Source organism: Zalophus californianus, chromosome 4 (assembly GCF_009762305.2).
Source record: "Zalophus californianus isolate mZalCal1 chromosome 4, mZalCal1.pri.v2, whole genome shotgun sequence".
Classification (NCBI taxonomy): domain Eukaryota; kingdom Metazoa; phylum Chordata; class Mammalia; order Carnivora; family Otariidae; genus Zalophus; species Zalophus californianus.
In genome coordinates this window covers 132489815-132507892 of record NC_045598.1, presented here as the reverse complement: position 1 = coordinate 132507892, position 18078 = coordinate 132489815, and the positions used below count along the sequence as shown (strand labels likewise).

Genomic DNA, 18078 nt, shown 5'->3' with positions numbered 1-18078 from the left:
ACCAATGAGCAAAAGGTAAAATACACAATCCCTTGGTTACTGTTATCCATAATCACTAAAATGGAATTAAAAGAGAGCCCTGGGTCAAACTTTGATGCTAGACCAGGCTCAGATTTCTGTTTGATCTGAGCTTAGGCCTCTGGCCTCAAAGGTCCCCTCAAAGGGAAAAACAGTGCAGGCACAACAGACAGTACCTCTAAGACCTCAGGCCTCCAGCAAGACAGTCCACATTAGAGGGGGGGCGGGTGCAAAACCCGGAAACTACCAAAAGCAGGGAGTGCAGTGTGGCAGAGTGCCATTTTTTGGGTATCGTCAGCCTCTTGAAGAACTTTTATGAAAATGGATTTTCAGAGTGATTTGGGGAGGGTGTCTTGGTTTTGGATGTTGTAGATGGAAGAGCACGTTTGGGTTCAGAGGGGGCCCACAGCTACTACTGAACAATCACAGATGGCTCAGGATCCAGACACTTGTTCCTGAGGGAACAGCCAGCCTCGGGGACTGGATAACAGCCACCGTGAGATCTGTTGAGCCTGAGAAGGGAGACTACCCACCTTTCTCTCTCTAAATGCAAGTGCAACACCACAGATGAAGCCGCTGATGCGTTTCATATACAGGCCATGTGGGACTGGCTTCATGATAATCAGGATACTCACCTACTGAATGTGCTCATTGTCCAAGTCATGGTAAGCGCTGCGGCTGAGGGACCCCCTTTTGCAGGGGCACCCCATATAACATTAGTGCTGCATAACTGAGCAACCGTCTAGAAGCCTCGTGGAATCTGCTGTCTTAGCTTCTCCTCATGGGTCTTACAGATGCTTATAAAAACATTACATCAATAAGAGAATGGGAGAGGTGAGGGAAGAGTCAAGGACTGGTTTTAGGAAAATGAAGAGTTTAAAATGGTTATTAAGAAATAAGGTGAATAAGGGAAAGAAACATTGATAGGCATGAAGAAAAGACAAAAGAGGACAGTCAGAGTGCCTGGCTGGCTCAGTCGGAAGAGCATGAGACTCTTGATCTCAGGGTCGTGAGTTCGAGCCCCATGTTGGGTGTAGCAATTACTGAAAAAAAAAAATAAATTAGTTTAAAAAAAAAGAACAGTCATAGGACTCATCCCAGCAAGGTGAAAATCATTAGATGTTTATTTAAACATGGGTTAATAAAAGTGATACTGATAGGCTTAAAACACAGATCTTACTGTACTGTTACTAAAAGGTTGAGCAGGCCAATAAGACCCCTACTGCTCTCCCAACATTAAAGGGCCCCAAACAAGTCAGCTCCATTTACCCCAGTTTGGAGCAATTTTTTTAAAAGTGTGAAAGCAAACATTACAATGAGAAATTGGACTTGTAGCCACGGCCGGTGGCGGGGGGGGGCTGGGGGGGCGGGGTGGATACTGAGGCATATTAGTCAAGATAAAGATTGACAAAAGGGCCAGGGTTCCTCTGCTTGACTCCCTCACTGAGAACCCAAAGATTTATACACAAAAGTGGGTAAAATGGTCAGGGGTTGAAGAGAAGTTTCCTAGAGTCCTTGTACCGGGAGCCTCATGCACTGTGTACCAACCATATCGGAAAAGACCTGCCTGGAGGGCTACAAGCAGGTTGAGACAATGCAGAAATGTACGCGTTGTTAGGATTATGAGGATCAGGGTGTTTCTTCTCTTTTTTTTTTTTTTTTCTAATTTGAGAGTGCAAGCAAACATGGTGATGGGCAGGGAGGGGTAGTGGGGGCGGGGAGAGGCAGGGGGAGAGGGAGAGAGAATCTCCAGACTCCCATTGAGCATGGAGCCACACGTGGGGCTCAATCCCAGGACCCTGAGATCATAACCTGAGCCAAAATCAAGAGTTGGTAGCTCAACCGACTGACCCACCTAGGCGTGTAAGATCAGAGTGCTTAAGCAGGATTGTGTAAAGAGATCTTGTCTCCTTTACCTTCCACACTGCTTAGCCTTGTGGTGGTCCTGTGAGTGTGACTCACAGAAAGGTCAAGGGTCTGCTCCACAGTGCAGCTGCAAGCAAACTCGGGAGTTAGGTGCAGGTTTGCAAAAGTTTGGAACAGCTCTGAGCAGGGGTGGCAAGCTCAATTCAAACTCAATAAGGGTTAGAGGTCAAAGCTGGGGTAGAGGAGAAAAGGAGAAGAGAGGGTCAACAGCCAAGCTTTGGGGTTGTAGTGGTTTATTTTCTACCAACATCTGGGACATCCCTTGGGAGAAGATATCCCGAGGGGTAACCAGATGGGTCCCTAGGCATCCAGGCTGGCAGGTGCTGGAGAGAAGTGGTATATCTGCGTGTGTGTGTGTGTGTGTGTGTGTGTGTGTTTGTGTGTGTGTTGGAAGGCAGTAGGCAGTATGGAGAGAGTAACAGAATAGCAATTCGGGCTCATGGAGCAGACAAGGATACAGAGAAGCACTAGACAATTTCTTATTACACTGGTATGTTTCACGGTCACTGGCAGGCATAGAGGAGGGAAAAAAATCTTTTTCCTTTACCCTTCCAAGTTTGTGACTGGCACCCCTGTAGCAAAAGACAGATTAATAAGAGAAGAACATACAGATTTATTTAATAGAAGTTTTACATAATGCAGGATCCTTCCTAAAGAAATGAAGACCCGAAGAAATGATTAAGCCTGCGTGCTGTTTTGCTAGGTTTGATGAAGAGTTGCGGGATGATGATGGGACAAAGGTTGTGAGGTAAGTGTAGTAAACTGGCGAAAACTTAGCAAGGCCTGTTCATGCAGATTCCTCTCTGTGTCCCTTCAACTTTGGTGACAAGAATGCTCCTTTTCTCTGGGTGTAGGGAGGACACCTCTCACATGAGGGTTTTATTTTCTGTTTCGGGGGAAGGTCAGAAAGTCAGTCCTACACGTACTATTTCTCACATTTCTTCAGCTTAAAATATTCCATATGCCAATGTGTTCTATTTTGGGATAACATGTTCTTGACCCTGTCACGGGCATGTATGTTGAATGAGTAAATGAGCAAATGGCTGGAGCCTGCAGGTGATGCTGGGCTGCTACGGCTGGGAGAAAAAGGAACCACCCTTGCTTGGGGTGATGCCAGTCAGCAGGACCTTGTGTGGCTGCCTTCTGTCATCCCTCCCTAGGTTACTGCTCACCTCCTCACTGGCAACATGGCCCACTTCTAACTGCGCCATGTCCCAGAAACATAGCATGATTAGATGTTAAAATTGCACGTGAATGCCTGGGTGTTTCTTCCTGCTTCCAACTTACCCCTTCATCTCTTCTGCCCAAAGCCTCCCCTTGAGCTGGGGAGGAGAGTAGACTAGAAAAGTATATGAAGCCCTATTCCTCGTGAACCTGGTTTTTGTGATCTCCGTAATTCAGGTGTGCAGCTGCCTTCGGTGGCCAAGGAAAATGTTACATGTGTGAGTCAGCTGCCATGATTCGTGCAGACCCAGGTATCCATGGAAGGAAATGTTCATTGTCACCTTTATTTTATTTTAACACAGAAACAATACAGTGAAAAGACAAGGTGATATGTTTGAGGGAAGGTGTGGAGTTTTAAATCTGACTTTGAAATTCTTCAACATGCCTTCCATGAAGAGATGAGGGCAAGTTTCCACCCCTTGAATCTGAGAATTGACAGCGTATCTGTGCCAGCTTGTGAGCCCAGCCCTTAAAAATATGATGTCTTTGAGGCACCTGGCTGGCTCCGTTGGTAGAGCATGCAACTCTTGATCTCAGGGTCATAAATTCAAGCCCCATGTTGGGCATAGAGCTTACTTAAAAACAAAACAAAACAAAACAAAAACAAATCAACTGATGTCTTTGACTTCCTGTTTCTTAGAACCCAGCCACTACACTGGGAGGAAGCCAAGCAGCTAGAGAGAGGCCACAGGTAGGTGTTCTGGCTGATGGTCCCAGCTGACAGCCAGCAACAACCACAGATGTGAGTAAGCACACCCTAATACAGGCTCAGCCTATTAGTTGCTCTAGCTAATTCGGCATGGAGCAGGGACCAGCTATTGAGCCTTGCCCAAACTGCTTGAACTAAATAAATTACTGTTGTTTTAAACCACTAAATTTTGGGATGGTTTATTGCACTGCAATATATTACTAGTACCGAATGTCATTGACAAATACCAAAGAAAGGAAAGAATGAGAAGGTATAAATAGCTGGAATGTTTAGTTTTATTTTTCTTCCTTTACAAATGGGAAGGGAAAGAATGTCCTATGAACAATGAAGTCTTTTGAAAAGTGATGGGGGGGGCGGGTACAATAAGGAAAGATGGAGAGGTGATTGCTAAGATGGTGCCTTTCAAAATAGTCACAATTAAAAAGTGTTTGAAGAAGTCATTGAACTTATTTAAGAAACAACACCTGCCATTCTCCCCCCCACACACCTCTTGCTCAGAGATGTTACACATTTATTTCCACTGTAAAGAAATAATTATAAAGAAGGCATAGTTCTAGCCTTTGTTAGCTATATGTGGTTTAAAGAAAAGTATCAGAAAGTTAGGGTAAATCTGGTGGAATAAAGCCAAATTATAGATTCTTTCTCTGGAATGTTTTCCCACACCCCCAACCAATTCTCTGATTCTCTGGACACCAACTAAATGGGAAAAACATAGTTTTTCTTTATTCTACTACTCACAGCAACAGATGACACCAGTTGTATGGATTTTCCACATCAAGCAGTTCTGACTTGAGTAGCATGGGATTAGTACATACCCCACAGGTTAAGAACTCAGCCCCACAAGACTGTCACTCCCCCTACTTCACATGTCAATTCAAAGTCCAGATTTTCACCAGTGCTTCTGACTGAGTAGAAATCTAGGGTTCCCACACCCTTTCCTCAGGCTCAATAATTTGCTAGAGTGACTCACAGGAAAACATTTACTTACTAGAGTACAAGTTTATTATGAAAACATACATCTCAGATACAGCCAAAGTGAAGAGGTGCATAAGACAAGGAATGTGGGACAGGGCATGAAGCTTCCCTGTCCTCCCCAGGCATTGGATGCCCCCCTACCCCAGCACCTTGACGTGTCTGCAGCCTAGAAGATCTCTTCCTCAGCTTTTTATGGAGGTTTCATTATGTAGGCACGGATGATTGCATCACTGGCCATTGGTGATCTCTCCCCTGTCCCTGGAGGTCAAAAGATGGGGCCAAAAGTTACAACCCTCTGAGGTATGGTTGGTTCTCTTAGCAACCTCTATCCTTAGGGGCTTTCCAAAAGTCACCTCATTAACATAAACTCAGGTGTGGTTGAGAGGGACATTTTATGAAAGCAAAAGGTACTCCTTTCACCTTTAATACTCTGCAGCTATTCCCAGGAGCTGGGAACAAAACCCAAATATTAGCAAAAGATGCTCCTAGCACTCTTATCACTTAGGGATATTACAAGGATTTTAGGACCATCATGCCACAAACACTGAACAAATACAAAACTAAATATTTTGTATTATATCACAACATCACACTCTCCCATCCCCAAAAACAAATGAAATGAATGAAACAAAACAGAATTTTATTCCCCAGACATTCTACTGGGCAACAATAAACTAATAATGGATCTGGAGAGAGCCTCCTAGGTTAGGCATGAGCAAAATGAAAAAAAAAAAATAAATCATATTCAGGGATGCCTGGGTGGCTTAGTCGGTTGAGCAACTGCCTTTGGCTCAGGTCACAATCTCAGGGTTCTGGGATCGAGCCCCGCATCGGGCTCCCTGCTCAGTGGGGAGCCTGCTTCTCCCTCTCCCTCTGATGCTCCCCCTGATTGTGCTCTCTCACTCGCTCTTTCTCTCTCTCTCAAACAAATAAATAAAATCTTTAAAAAAATTTAGGTCAATCATTGCAGCAAAAGTAATAATAATAGTAATAATAATAATAATATGAAAATGGAACATGCCATTCAAAAGACAGAGGAAGAACCCAGGCTTGAAGGAAAATACCTATGAACAGAAGAATTCTTTCTATGAGTGCATTGTACTGTAGATAAATGTAGTACAAGTACATATTCAATAAAAGAACCCAATTTACAGGTGATAAAACACAGATTGAGACGACAAAGCAGATTGCAAAGCTATCTCGTCTTGTATTTTGGCTAAGTAAGTTTGAAATCAAGACTTCATGCCATTAAATATCTAATAAATAAATTAGAATAAAAATATCAGAGAGAACATAGGTAACTTTAATTTCTGGCATGGTGGAAAGTATAGATATATCCAAGAAAAAACAGATTTTTTAGAGAGAAGATGATAGATATAAAGGAAAAAGAAAAGTCAATATAAGCATAATTCGTTCCCTATTTATTAAAAAAATATTTGTTGGACATTTTGTTTCATGAGACTTAGAAGGGCCTCTGTATACTTTATTAAATACAATTTTGTTTCCTTACTCTTAATGATTATATTTATAACAATTTATTTCTACTCTTTTTTTTTAGTACAGTGTTTTAGAAAACTGATATCCTAATGTTGTAGGATTTCTTTTCCTTTGGTGCTCATGATTCTTGGTCATGCCACTTCAAAGAATGAAGAGGTAGACCTGATGAAGAGTGGTGGGCAGCAAAACAAAGTTTATTGAGCGATAGTACAAAGCTCTCAAGAAAGTGTGATAGGACCCGAGAGGGTTGCCACTGAAGTTTCTAAGTCTAGGGGTTTTTATGGGCTTGTTGGTGGGCTTTTTTAATCTGATTAATCCTCCACGCACCTATCGCCCAATCAGGTTTTTGTCATCTACCTATCATGTGGGAAAGGGTGGAGGGCTCCTTCCAGGGTGGTATAAAATCCTGTAAAGGGTGGTTTCCCTGTAAAGGGTGGTTTCCTCTTCGGGCGGGACCCCTTGTCCCTGCCTGCCTTTCTTCCAACTATCCTTCATTACTAATAGCTATTTTGTCATCATTATTACGGAAAAAATATTGAGTTCCAAAAAATCAATTTATTTGTGAACACACAAATACACTGGGAATTTCCAGAATGCTTTTCTACTAGCAGTAAAGGATTTGGAAATGTTTATTTCATGCATTTATTCATTCATTCCTCTGTAAGTTCCTCTGAAAGGAGGAGAAGGATTTTGCAAATTTTTTTCATTGTTCTATGTCCCTGGGCCATAAACAGTACTTGGCATATAGTAGGTTCTCTGTAAATGTTTGTCAAATTCACCAATCCATTCATTCAACAAGCACTTATTGATCACCATAGGTAGTTTCTGCTAGATGCTGGAGAAACAAAGATAAGGAAGTCATTGTTCTTGTCTTCAAGGAGCTGAAGGTATACTGGAAGAAACACATACCCTGTAGTGATAAAAATATGTTGATAATAAGCACACAAAGGAGAGTAATTTATATGGTGGGAACTGGGGACAGATGAATTTTACAGGGAAACAGATGTTAAGAAAAGGATGTAATAATATAAGAAAAGAGAGGGGGCTCCTGGCTGGCTCACATGCAAGAGCATGTGACTCTTGACCTTGAGGTTGTGAGTTTGAGCCCCATGTTGGGTGTAAAGATTGGTAAAAAGAAAACAAAAACAAACTTTAAAAAAATATATATGAAAAGAGAGGACATAGTTAGAAGAGAAACTGTGGCTTGTGATTCCAGAATCTGTCCCATTCAAATTGCTCAAACCTGACAAAGATGAATTTGAAAGTATACTTTTCTGGTGCTTGAATATTTGACTACAGTGGTACCTGCTAAAGATGCATTGATAAATCAGTCGCTTCGTTTTAATCAGCTGCCTAAAGGACCACTCTTCTTTATTTTATTTTACTTTTATTTTATTTTTTTTAAAGATTTTATTTATTTATTTGACAGAGAGAGACACAGCGAGAGAGGGACACAAGCTGGGGGAGTGGGAGAGGGAGAAGCAGGCTTCCCGCTAAGCAAGGAGCCCAATGCAGGGCTCAATCCCAGGACCCTGGGATCATGACCTGAGCCGAAGACAGATGCTTAACGACTGAGCCACCCAGGTGCCCCTATTTTATCTTTTTTTAAAGAATTTATTTATTTATTTGACAAAGAGAGACACAGCAAGGAGGGAACACAAGCAGGGGGAGTGGGAGAGGGAGAAGCAGGCTTCCTGCGGAGCAGGGAGCCTAATGTGGGGCTCAATCCCAGGCCCCTGGGATCATGACCTGAGCCAAAGGCAGACACTTAATGACTGAGCCACCCAGGCGCCCCAAGGACCACTCTTCTTTAAATATCCATTACTTTCAACTCTTCTGGAAATCTTTTATTTTAAAGTAAAATCTTCAGAAGATCATAGATTTATGTGTGGATTTCCATGTCACTCAGGTGATTTCATATACTGATGCTATATATATATATATATACCTTGAGCAACCTAAAGTGGATTCAACCTTTACAACAAATTTCTCTCTGATTATTATGGCTTGAAGAGCAGAATATGTGACCCCCAAATATACCACTTTGGCATGCAGATTCTTTTGAGCTGAAGACTATCAAGAGCCAGCAGACTCAAGAAAAGCTTTATCTCTCTCTTAGCTAAAGAATTTAGATACAGGGTCTGGCTCAGAGAGACGAGAGAGAGAGAGAGAGAGAGAGAGAGAGAGAGAGAGAGAGAGAAAGAGAGAGTTATAACCAGAGATACCTTGTATCTGAATGACCTATCTGTATGGCAGGACAAACATCTAATTACCAAACATATGCTCTTCTGATCATCCTCTGAATCACCCTCCTCCCATTTGAAGCCCCAGGCTCCTATCCTATTTCTTAGCTTAGGATGGCATATAAACCTCAATTGTCGGACTTGTCCTTGGGTCTTTTGTGCTTATGGGGCTCCCATAGGCATATGTAGTTAGTGTTTCTCTTGTTAATCTGTTTTATATCTGTTTACCATCCAAAGAATCTAGAAGGGTAAAGGAAAACTTTTCCTCCTCAACAGAATTTTAAAAATTCAATCTATTTGGGGTTTAAATGTAACATACCCATGATCCCCTAGTTAGCAAGTGGATAACCAAAGACTTAGAATCAGTTATGAGAAAAAGTTACAGTGGAGATAAAGTTTTCAATTAACTTTAATTATCTGAACCAAAGGAGATGAAATTTCTGACCACTCTAGAGTCATTTTCAAAAGCATAAACTTGTCCATTTATTCCAAAGGCATTTACTTCCACCCTCTTGCTGTTGGATGCTGGGGCTACAAAGATAAATGAGACACAGAGCTGAGAAGATGCACTGTTTGGTGAGGAGAGATGGGCTCAAAACAGTTGAACATACCTACGATGCCAGAGAAGAGAGAGTCAGGAGACAGCAGGGGCCAGCTCAGAGGAGTCAGAAAATGCCTCTCAAGGAGCTGATTTTGGAGGGCGCCTGGGTGGCTCAGATGGTTAAGCGTCTGCCTTCGGCTCAGGTCATGATCCCAGGGTCCTGGGATCGAGTCCCGCATCGGGCTCCCTGCTCCTTGGGAGCCTGCTTCTCCCTCTGCCTCTCTCTCTCTCTCTCTCCCTCTCCCTCTGCCCCTCCAGAACGCATAGGAGCTCTCTTTCTCTTTCTCTCTCCAAAAGTAAATAAATAAAAATCTTTAAAAAAAAAAAAAAAAAAAAAAAAAAAAGGAGCTGATTTTGGAATTATTTGAAGGATGATTTCTTTATCTGGTGAGGGGGGATGGACTCCAGGGAGAGGGTAAGAGCCTGTGGAAAGACACAAAAGTGGTAGGCTTGTCTGGAGAACGGCTGGCAGGAAGGGCATGCATTCAATCAAACCTTCAAAAAGTATTTGAATGTTGACTAGATGCTCGGCTTGAGAAGCTAGAAGTCACTAATCAAGGACTAGTGCAGATTTAGGGAGGGTCAACATGTTAAGTGTGAGGGAACTGGCAGAGGTGAAGAGGGGAAGGAGCTTAGGAAAATTCTAAGAGGAAAATGTAGCAGTAGCTACTATCTTACCATATGACAGGCCCAATTTAAAGGGGTTTATATATAATCACATTTAAATACATATGTAATCTCTTGAACAAAAGGATAAACAGACTCATTGAATAAATAACATGTCCCTGGTCCCAAAGTTAGCAGGTGGATAACCAGGCTTGCTTATCTAATTCTGGTGCCCTTGGCTTAACCACTAGACTATTATTGTCTTTCCAGTTGTAGATAGAACTATCAGTTTTAGGTGATGACTGAAATCACAGGCTTGGTAGACATTTTCCAGGCAGGCATTGATATTGGGAAGGAACTCTGGGAATAATAATGCAAATGGGGAAGTCTGTGAAAACAAAGTAATAATTCTATTTCTAGACTTACTTTATTGTCAAATTATTTTTGGTGCCATTTAGTAAGTGAAGGGTTGAATTTCACTGGGCTTAGCCGGGTTAAGTCACCTGGACATCTGTAACCCACATCAAAACCAGGACGAATCAAGAAGTAATTCGAGTTTTCTGGCACTCTTGCCTCAACAATCTAGGATCTAGGGCACTGTTTTAAGATGGTCCTCATTTTTGGTTCTAAAGGATTTTTTTTAATGTCACCAAATAAGATTTTTTTTTTTTTTTTTTTTTTTTGGTGGAGTAGTCTGGCCACGCTGCCGATCTTGGAGAGCAGGTGATTACTGATCACTAGTGTTTTCTGGGCGAGACAGTTGCACTAACCCCCACCCCTCCTCCCCCGTCCCCCTCCTCCTCCCCGAGTCTGGAAAGGTGCAGGATCCGCTAAACCGTGCATCGCACAGCGGCGGCCGGAGCAGACGCGGGATGGTCGCGTGTCCCCAGCAGAGCAAAGGGGGGCAGCCAGAGAGCCTGGGGAAGGTACGGGCAAAGAATCCGGGCGCGTAGCAGCGTCTAGAAAGAGCAGAAGGTCAATCGGGCGGTGCAGGCAGTTGCCGAGTGCAGGTGTGGAAAGGGCTGCCTCAGGCCCACCCTTTGCAGCCGAGGGGGCGGGGAGCCAGGCCAGGAAGCCGAGCGGGGAAACAGGAGACTAAGGACGGGGCGCGCTCCCCTTGCACTCTCTTGTCCTAGTTCCCTAGGCCTCAGGGAACGGCCCTCGCCCCGGGGCCCACTGTGCCCGCGCTAGCCCCGCAGCGCCCGCGGATGCCGCTGCTGCGGGGGACCGGACGGCCGCCAGGGGGCGGGAGCGGCGCCGCGAACAATGGCCGCACTCGGCCGCCGGCCGGCGGGAGGAGGAATGAAGCTAGGGCCGGCGCCGGGCGCGCGGCCCGGGTCCGCGGAGGGCCGGGAGCGAGCGCGCGCGCGCGCGCTACAGGCTGGCTGGGGCGCGGGAGCGGCTGCGCAGGCGGGGGCGCGCGGCGCGGGCCCGGGAGGGCGCGGCGGGAGCGCAGGGAAGGCGGGCGGAGGCGGGGGGCGGGGAGCCCGAGGGGTGGAAGCCGGAGGCGGCGGCGGCGGCCGAGCGGGGTCAGTTCTCTGTAGTGCTTGCCAATGTTGGAGCCGTCTGCAAAGTGTCCTTGGCAAGAAGGTAAATACCCTCGTTGGGGGCGTCCGGGAGGCCTCGACTTCCGCCCCGCTGGCGGAGGAGACAGAGGGCGCTGGGGAGCCTTGCAGGTCCGCTGCGCGCGGCGAACCCCGAGAAGAGCGGCCCCTTAGCGGCCTCCCCTCCCCCGCGCCTTCCCTCCCTCCTCGGGCTCTCTCCTGGCGGGAGGGGGGAGGGGAGGACGACTGTTGGGGTGCTGAGGAGCCCGGGACGGGGCGAATGAATTGGGGGGGGCGTGTGTGGAGGGGTGGGACGACACAGGTGTCCGGAGGGGAGGAGCCGGGAGGAAGGCTAGGAGGCCGGCGTAAATGGAATGCCGGGGTTGGGGGGGGGGAGTGGTGGGGGAGGCAGGCGCCCGACGGAGGGCGCTGGAAGGTGGGATCTTGGGGGCCCCGGTGGGAGCAGCCCGAAGAGGGAACGGTGGGTGAAGCGGCGTTGTTGCGGGGGGGAGGCGGAGGGCCCGAGGGTGGGTCCCTGCGGAGTGGAGAGGAGGGGAGGAGATGGAGCGAGGCCCAAGGAGGGTCTGCGGGGAATGGCCCTAGGGGCGCGGGAGGAGCGGCGGGCCAGGGGCGCGCCGGGGGGTGGTGCTGGTGGCTATTTCTGTATAATGGGCAAGTGGTGAAGACGTAACGCGCCGAAATGGGGAAGGTAGGTGGGGCCGAGGGGACAAAATATATCCTATGACAGGCAAGTTCTGCTGCGGCTCGTAGGAACTACTACCGTGATGGCTCGGCTTAAAGGGGTAGTTGGCAGTTAGTGACCTTGCCGAGGTGAAGGGAGTTGGGCGGAGAGACAAAGATCAGTTACAGAATCCAGTGCGTGAGGGCAGAGCCTCCAGTCCCTCCCGGGGAGAGCCGGGGATTGTGGTGAGGGGAGTGTTCTGCAGAGGCAATCGAGGAGACGCTGAACTGGGATTCTTAGGGAGGGGGGTGGGGATAATGGCTTCGGGGGTTCTGGAAGCCCCTGGAAATATGTGCAGAATTTTGCATTTGTGAATAATTTTCTTGGGAAAGGGTCCGTACTCGGCGTAACCCCCCCCCAAAGGTTAAGAACTACTGGTGTAGAGATGGGCCAGTCAATTAAGGGAATGTACTAAAGGATTTTAAAGTGGGTGGTTCCTTCAGAAACGATAGAGATGATCCTTTAAAGGTATATTACTGTTAGCTGAAAACCATTATTTTTAATGTTTGATTTCACAATTTTGGTGAACTTTTGCCGAGCATTGCTTCTCTTCTGATGCATCCTTACATTTTAAGAAACCGTGGTGAACACTTGAATTCAAAATTGGGATGGGAATGCAGGATAATAGTAACCTTGTAGGAGAGAAGATTGCAACATTTCTCTGGGAGGATATTTCTTTCCTAGTCCTGTCTTAAGATGATTCAAATATACTGTTGTGAATTGAGCTGCAGTGGGAAAAAAAAAATCTTAGTTAATAAAACAATCAAAACCAAGACATCCTGCATCTCAGTTGTTTTGTAATATGGCAAGTGTTTGTTTAGTTTGTCTATATTTTACTGCAAACTAGAGATCTCGCATATTACTTGAATTGTGATTTGCTGCATTTTGCAGCAGGCCTGTATTAAATGTGTGAGGCATTTATACCAAACTGTGGTGTGTATGCTGTTTTTTTTTTCCCTGCTGTGATTTCAACTCAAGTCACCATTGCCACATTTCATTACATGGTAGTGTAGTTTGAAATTTATTCCTAAGAGATTGTTAGTTGGTAGGATATGGTGCATATTTCCTAACAAATCACTGAAGTTTTCCTCAAAAATCCTCTTTGTATTTGTAAAAATGTTGCTGTATAATCAGAATATGTATTGTTAACTACAGATAGAATGGCATATAATTTTTAAGTTTTAACTTTTTATTTGGAAATAATTTCAAGCTTATAGAAAAGTAGCAAGAATAAGAATAATACAAAGAATACTCCTGTAACTTTTACTCAGATTCACCTGTTACCGTTTTACCCACTTACCACTAGATCTCTGTCAGTCACATGTACATAATATTTTTTTCCTGGACCACTTGAGGGTAAGTTACATCATGCCTCTTTATTTCTCATCAGCATGGAAAACCATATACAGTTTATATTTTAGCTTACTTGGCTTGCCTGGAATGAAGTTCTGGGAAAGAGTGAGCTGGTTTGGTTTTCAACAAAAAATATCAAAAATATCAAAGATGATCATCAAACTTTTTAGTGTGTAAACAGTACAGAAAGTGAGGCTGAGTGCTTTTCCTGTTTGGGATCAGATTCTGGAAGATATAGTTGGTCAGTATGTTGGGGTTTTTTCTTTGTAGCTAACCTCTTTACTATTATGCCCTCCTTTTATTCACTTTGAGTTCTGGGTGTCATCATTCGTGTATACAGATCATAATAAAGAGAGGAAAACCTAGATATTGCAAAATTGCATTGTGTTAATATTAGTTGGACAGAATAGTTGGAGACATGCACGGTATGATCAAATTATGTGTAGATATATTTGTGCCTCTTATAGGTAGTCAAGAAAATATTAAGTGAGTGTCTAAAATCCATAATAGTTATAATTTATATTTATGTATGTATGATCATTTGATTTTAAATAAATCCCCAAAGTTCTGTATAGGAGCCTTAAGTTTGATATAGGAGCCAGAGTTCTATAGGTCAAGACCTTCGTGACAGGAAAAATTTTAAGAAGTGAAATCTTTATAAATTTAATGTATAATAAAGAGATGAGGACTTCAAACCAGACCATACTAGGTTTTAATCGGAGCAGTGGACTATGGGGATATAATACAACTTCTAGAAAAGTGGAGATAACACCTACATCCCAAGGTGATTAGGATTAAATGAATTACTGTAAAAATGGCAAAATATAGCATGTGGTATATAACATTAGTGTCTGATCAATGTTAAGTTTTCTTTTTTTCTTGGTGGTGAAATTTCTATATACTTAGAATCTTTCATAGGCTCTTAGGAGATTAAAATTTATACTAAATTATTTTGCTTTTCTTATGTAAAAATGTTTTGGGGTATGTACTTTTAAAAAGAAATGAGAATTTAGAAAATCCACTTTTTAATGCTTTTTAAGGACCCCATGAATTTTTTAGAGTAAGAAGTTTTGAGCTGATATTTAGTTTTATGGTATTTTCGAGCCTAAGAATGGTGGTAGTAAATGTTTTTGATTTTCATATTGTCAAACAAGCATTTAAGTGAGGATTACCTGTCAATGGTGGGATGGATGCTGATATAAAAATTTGTAGATAATTTAATAATGCCATTTCATGAAGCAGTATTGTTGAAGATTTTATAGATTGATTTTTGTACAGCTTTCAACTTACCAGCTGGGCAAAATGTAATAATAAATGCAGCAAGTTGTATCAGCAGTACATTTCAGATACACGTTGGACTTCCAATTCTTCATGAGCAGCAAGTCTTCTACGTTAGTAGTGCCCTTTCTCCATAAACTGCCCTGCCTGTTTTCATTTAGTAGCTTGGAATCTGGAACTGCATGTCCTAATGTGCTTGACTGGATATCACTATAGGGCACTTTTGGGACATATGAATAGGTTTCTCTAAAAGTACTTAGCTGTAATTGGAATGAACTGTAGCTGGAAACTTTTTTGACAGAGAAAGGAGAGGTGGATTTTATGATATCATAGGGGCAGTATAAAACTGCTCTGCATTTTACTGATACTTTATCAAGTTGTTTTAAATGTGGGACAGTAGAGCAGGCATGTCTGTAAAGGAGAAAGTGTTAAAGACATGTCACCGGGCATTCTGAATTGTCCATAATGTGGTTGTGAATTATAATTTTTATATTGAATTAAATGTAATAAAATTTGTTGGTAAAAAAGGAGTAACTTCAGAATATTTTCCAGTTACCTCACAGAGTGCTCTTATAGACATAGTTCCATGTTTTAATTTATACAGATCTTTATAATTGTGAAAGAGGGGCTTAAACAGAATTCTTTAAAATTATATGGTCAGTTTTAAGCAAATAGATGCTTTTATTTTTGTTTCTTCTTACAATTACCTTTTGCATATCAGAAGATTAGAACTTTAAAAAATGTACCCTGATATCTTATTGTGTCTACTTCTTAGAATCAGCCACTAGTGTTACAAACTCTGATGTTGAAGAGCACCTGTATATTTATTGCAGTCTTACTTATAATGGTCAAATTATGGAAGCAACCTAAGGGTCCATCGACAGATGAATGGATAAAGAAGATGTGCGCGCGCGCACACACACACACACACACACACACACACACACACACACACAATGGAATATTATTTAGCCATAAGTGAAATCTTACCATTTGCAACAACATGGATGGATCTAGAGAATACAGTGCTAAGTGAAATATGCCACTCAGAGAAAGACGAATGCTCTATGATCACTCATATTTGGAATTTAAGAAACAAAATAAATGAAGAAAGGAAGAAAAGAAAGAGACGAACCAAAAGCTAGACTCTTAACTGTAGAAAACAAGTGGGGGGATGGCTGAAATAGGTGAAGAGGATTAAGAGAACACTTATCATGAGCACTGAGTAATATACAGAATTGTTGAACCACTATATTGTACACCTGAAACTAGTATAACACTGTATGTTACTTACATTGGAATTAAACCCAAAAAACTCTAATATTGAAGAAACACATACAGGTCTATAGATAAGCATTTGTTACTTTAAGAGGCTTACATTAAATAATACGAAGTAGGATTTCTCTGATTTGGTGAATGATTACTAATGTTAAATTCTAGAAAGTAAGGGACACTAAGTCACCGAGATGCTTTTAGTGGTTTATTCACATTTTAACTTCCAAATGAAATTTTTTCAGTTAAAAAAATGAATATTGGTTGGGTTTGTACTTTTAGTTATAGCTAGTGTATTTAGTACCATTTGACTATTCCTACACTTTTTAGTGATTTCATCTTTTGAATAAAATGTAAATGTTTAAGTTTCATAATTTATCATTTTCAAGCTCTAATGTAACTCATTTGGTCATGTTAAACAGGGAATTGATTTTTTTTTGACCCACCTGGATATGTTAATACCTAAAGCACCATAGGATTATAGAAGTTGAGAGTTGAATGGGATTGTCTTATTTATTGTTGCATAACAAACTACCCTGGAAAGTAAGGGCTTAAAACAAACATTTATTATCTCAGTTTCTGTGGGTTAGAAATCTGGGTGCAGCTTACCTGGTGCCTGTGGCTCAAGTCTTTTAGAGTTTGCAGGTAAGCTATCGCTGGGACTGTGTTCTCATCTGAGAGTTTGAGTGGGGGAAGATCTGCTTCCAAGCTCATTCATACAGTTCTTGGCAGGATTCATTTGCTTGGCGGGTATTGGACTGAGGCCCTCACTTTCTTTTGGGCTATTGGCCAGAGACCTCTCTCAGTTCTTTGCCAGCTGGGCCTGTCCAAAGGGTAGCTCACAATATGGCAGCTGGTTTCCTTCAGAGCAAACAGGTGAGAGAACGAGAGGAGGTAACACCCAAGATGGAAGTTGTGATCTTTTTGTAACCCAATATTGTGAGTGGTATCTCATTATTTCTGTTGTATTCTATTTGTTAGAGACTGCCTCCCACAATGACCTTAGTTTACTTTTTACAGATTTAAAAAAAAGAAAGAAAAAGAACTCAAAGACACATAAAATAATTTACCAAGGCTCAAAAGGTAATCTCCAGAAGAGCTTGGACTAAGATTCAAATTAAGTGATCCTCAGGCCTTGTGCCATTTCTACAGCATATGATTCTTTTGGAAAATATAAAGTTGTTACAGATGCTGAGGCCACTGTTATTACATATATATATAAATATATATATAATATAGAGATATATATATATGTATGTATATATATAGAAAACTTTCAAATTCATTTTGAATTGACCCCAGTTGGTCATCTTGAGGAAAATGGTAGCCATATATATGTATACGTGAATCTGTGTGTGTGTGTGTGTGTGTGTGTGTGTGTGTTAAGAACCTCTGCTTCTGAGAGAAAGCTTAATATTAAAGTTTCATAGCATGAAAGTTTCTACCCAAGTGGCGGGATTTAGCTCTTTTGCTGCTTATCAAGACTGTGTTGTTGCTTTTTAGATAATTTGGGGGGGATCTGTACATAATTTATTTTTCTTTATCTTATTTTTTTTTTAGTAGGCTCTACGCCCAGTGTGGGGCTTGAGCTCACAACCCCTAGATCAAGAGTTGTATGCTCTCCTGACTGAGCCAGCCAGGTGCCCCGTAAATTATTTATTTATTTACTTACTTACTTTTTAAAATATTTTATTCCTTTATATGGGATATAGAAAGCAAGAGAGAGAGAGCATGAGCAGGGGGAGGGGCAGTAGGAGAGGGAGAAGCAAGCTCACCACTGAGCAGAGAGTCTGACTCAATCCCAGGACCCTGAGATCATGACCTGAGCCAAAGCCAGATGCTTAACCCACTGAGGCCCTGCCATAATTTATTTTTTATGTAAACTTTTACCATTATAAGAACCCATGATTTCTTTGTTTATAGATTTGGGTTTTCTGCCCTTCTTTGGTCAATCTCTTTTTAAATTAAGTGTAGAAGAGATTTGCCACATGAAAAGAAATACAACCATGGCGAGGAGGTCTGACCTAGAAGGAAACAAATCCAAATACAACAATGGAATGTGTCAGGACGGTGATTTCTTTTTCTGAAAA

The 18078-nt window shown here is 42.6% G+C and overlaps 1 protein-coding gene and 1 non-coding gene across 2 annotated transcripts in view; both read left to right on the top strand.

Annotated features, from left to right (window-relative positions):
- Positions 1–979: 979 nt before the first annotated feature.
- On the top strand, positions 980–1052 carry TRNAK-CUU. Its single transcript has one exon. It is a non-coding gene; the product is annotated as a tRNA-Lys (tRNA).
- Positions 1053–11313: 10261 nt separating this feature from the next.
- Positions 11314–18078, top strand: part of STAU2 (staufen double-stranded RNA binding protein 2) — a 304220-nt gene continuing 297455 nt past the window's right edge. Inside the window, 1 exon segment of the mRNA XM_035727107.1 lies at positions 11314–11389. The gene's annotated coding sequence lies outside the window, so the exon portion shown is untranslated.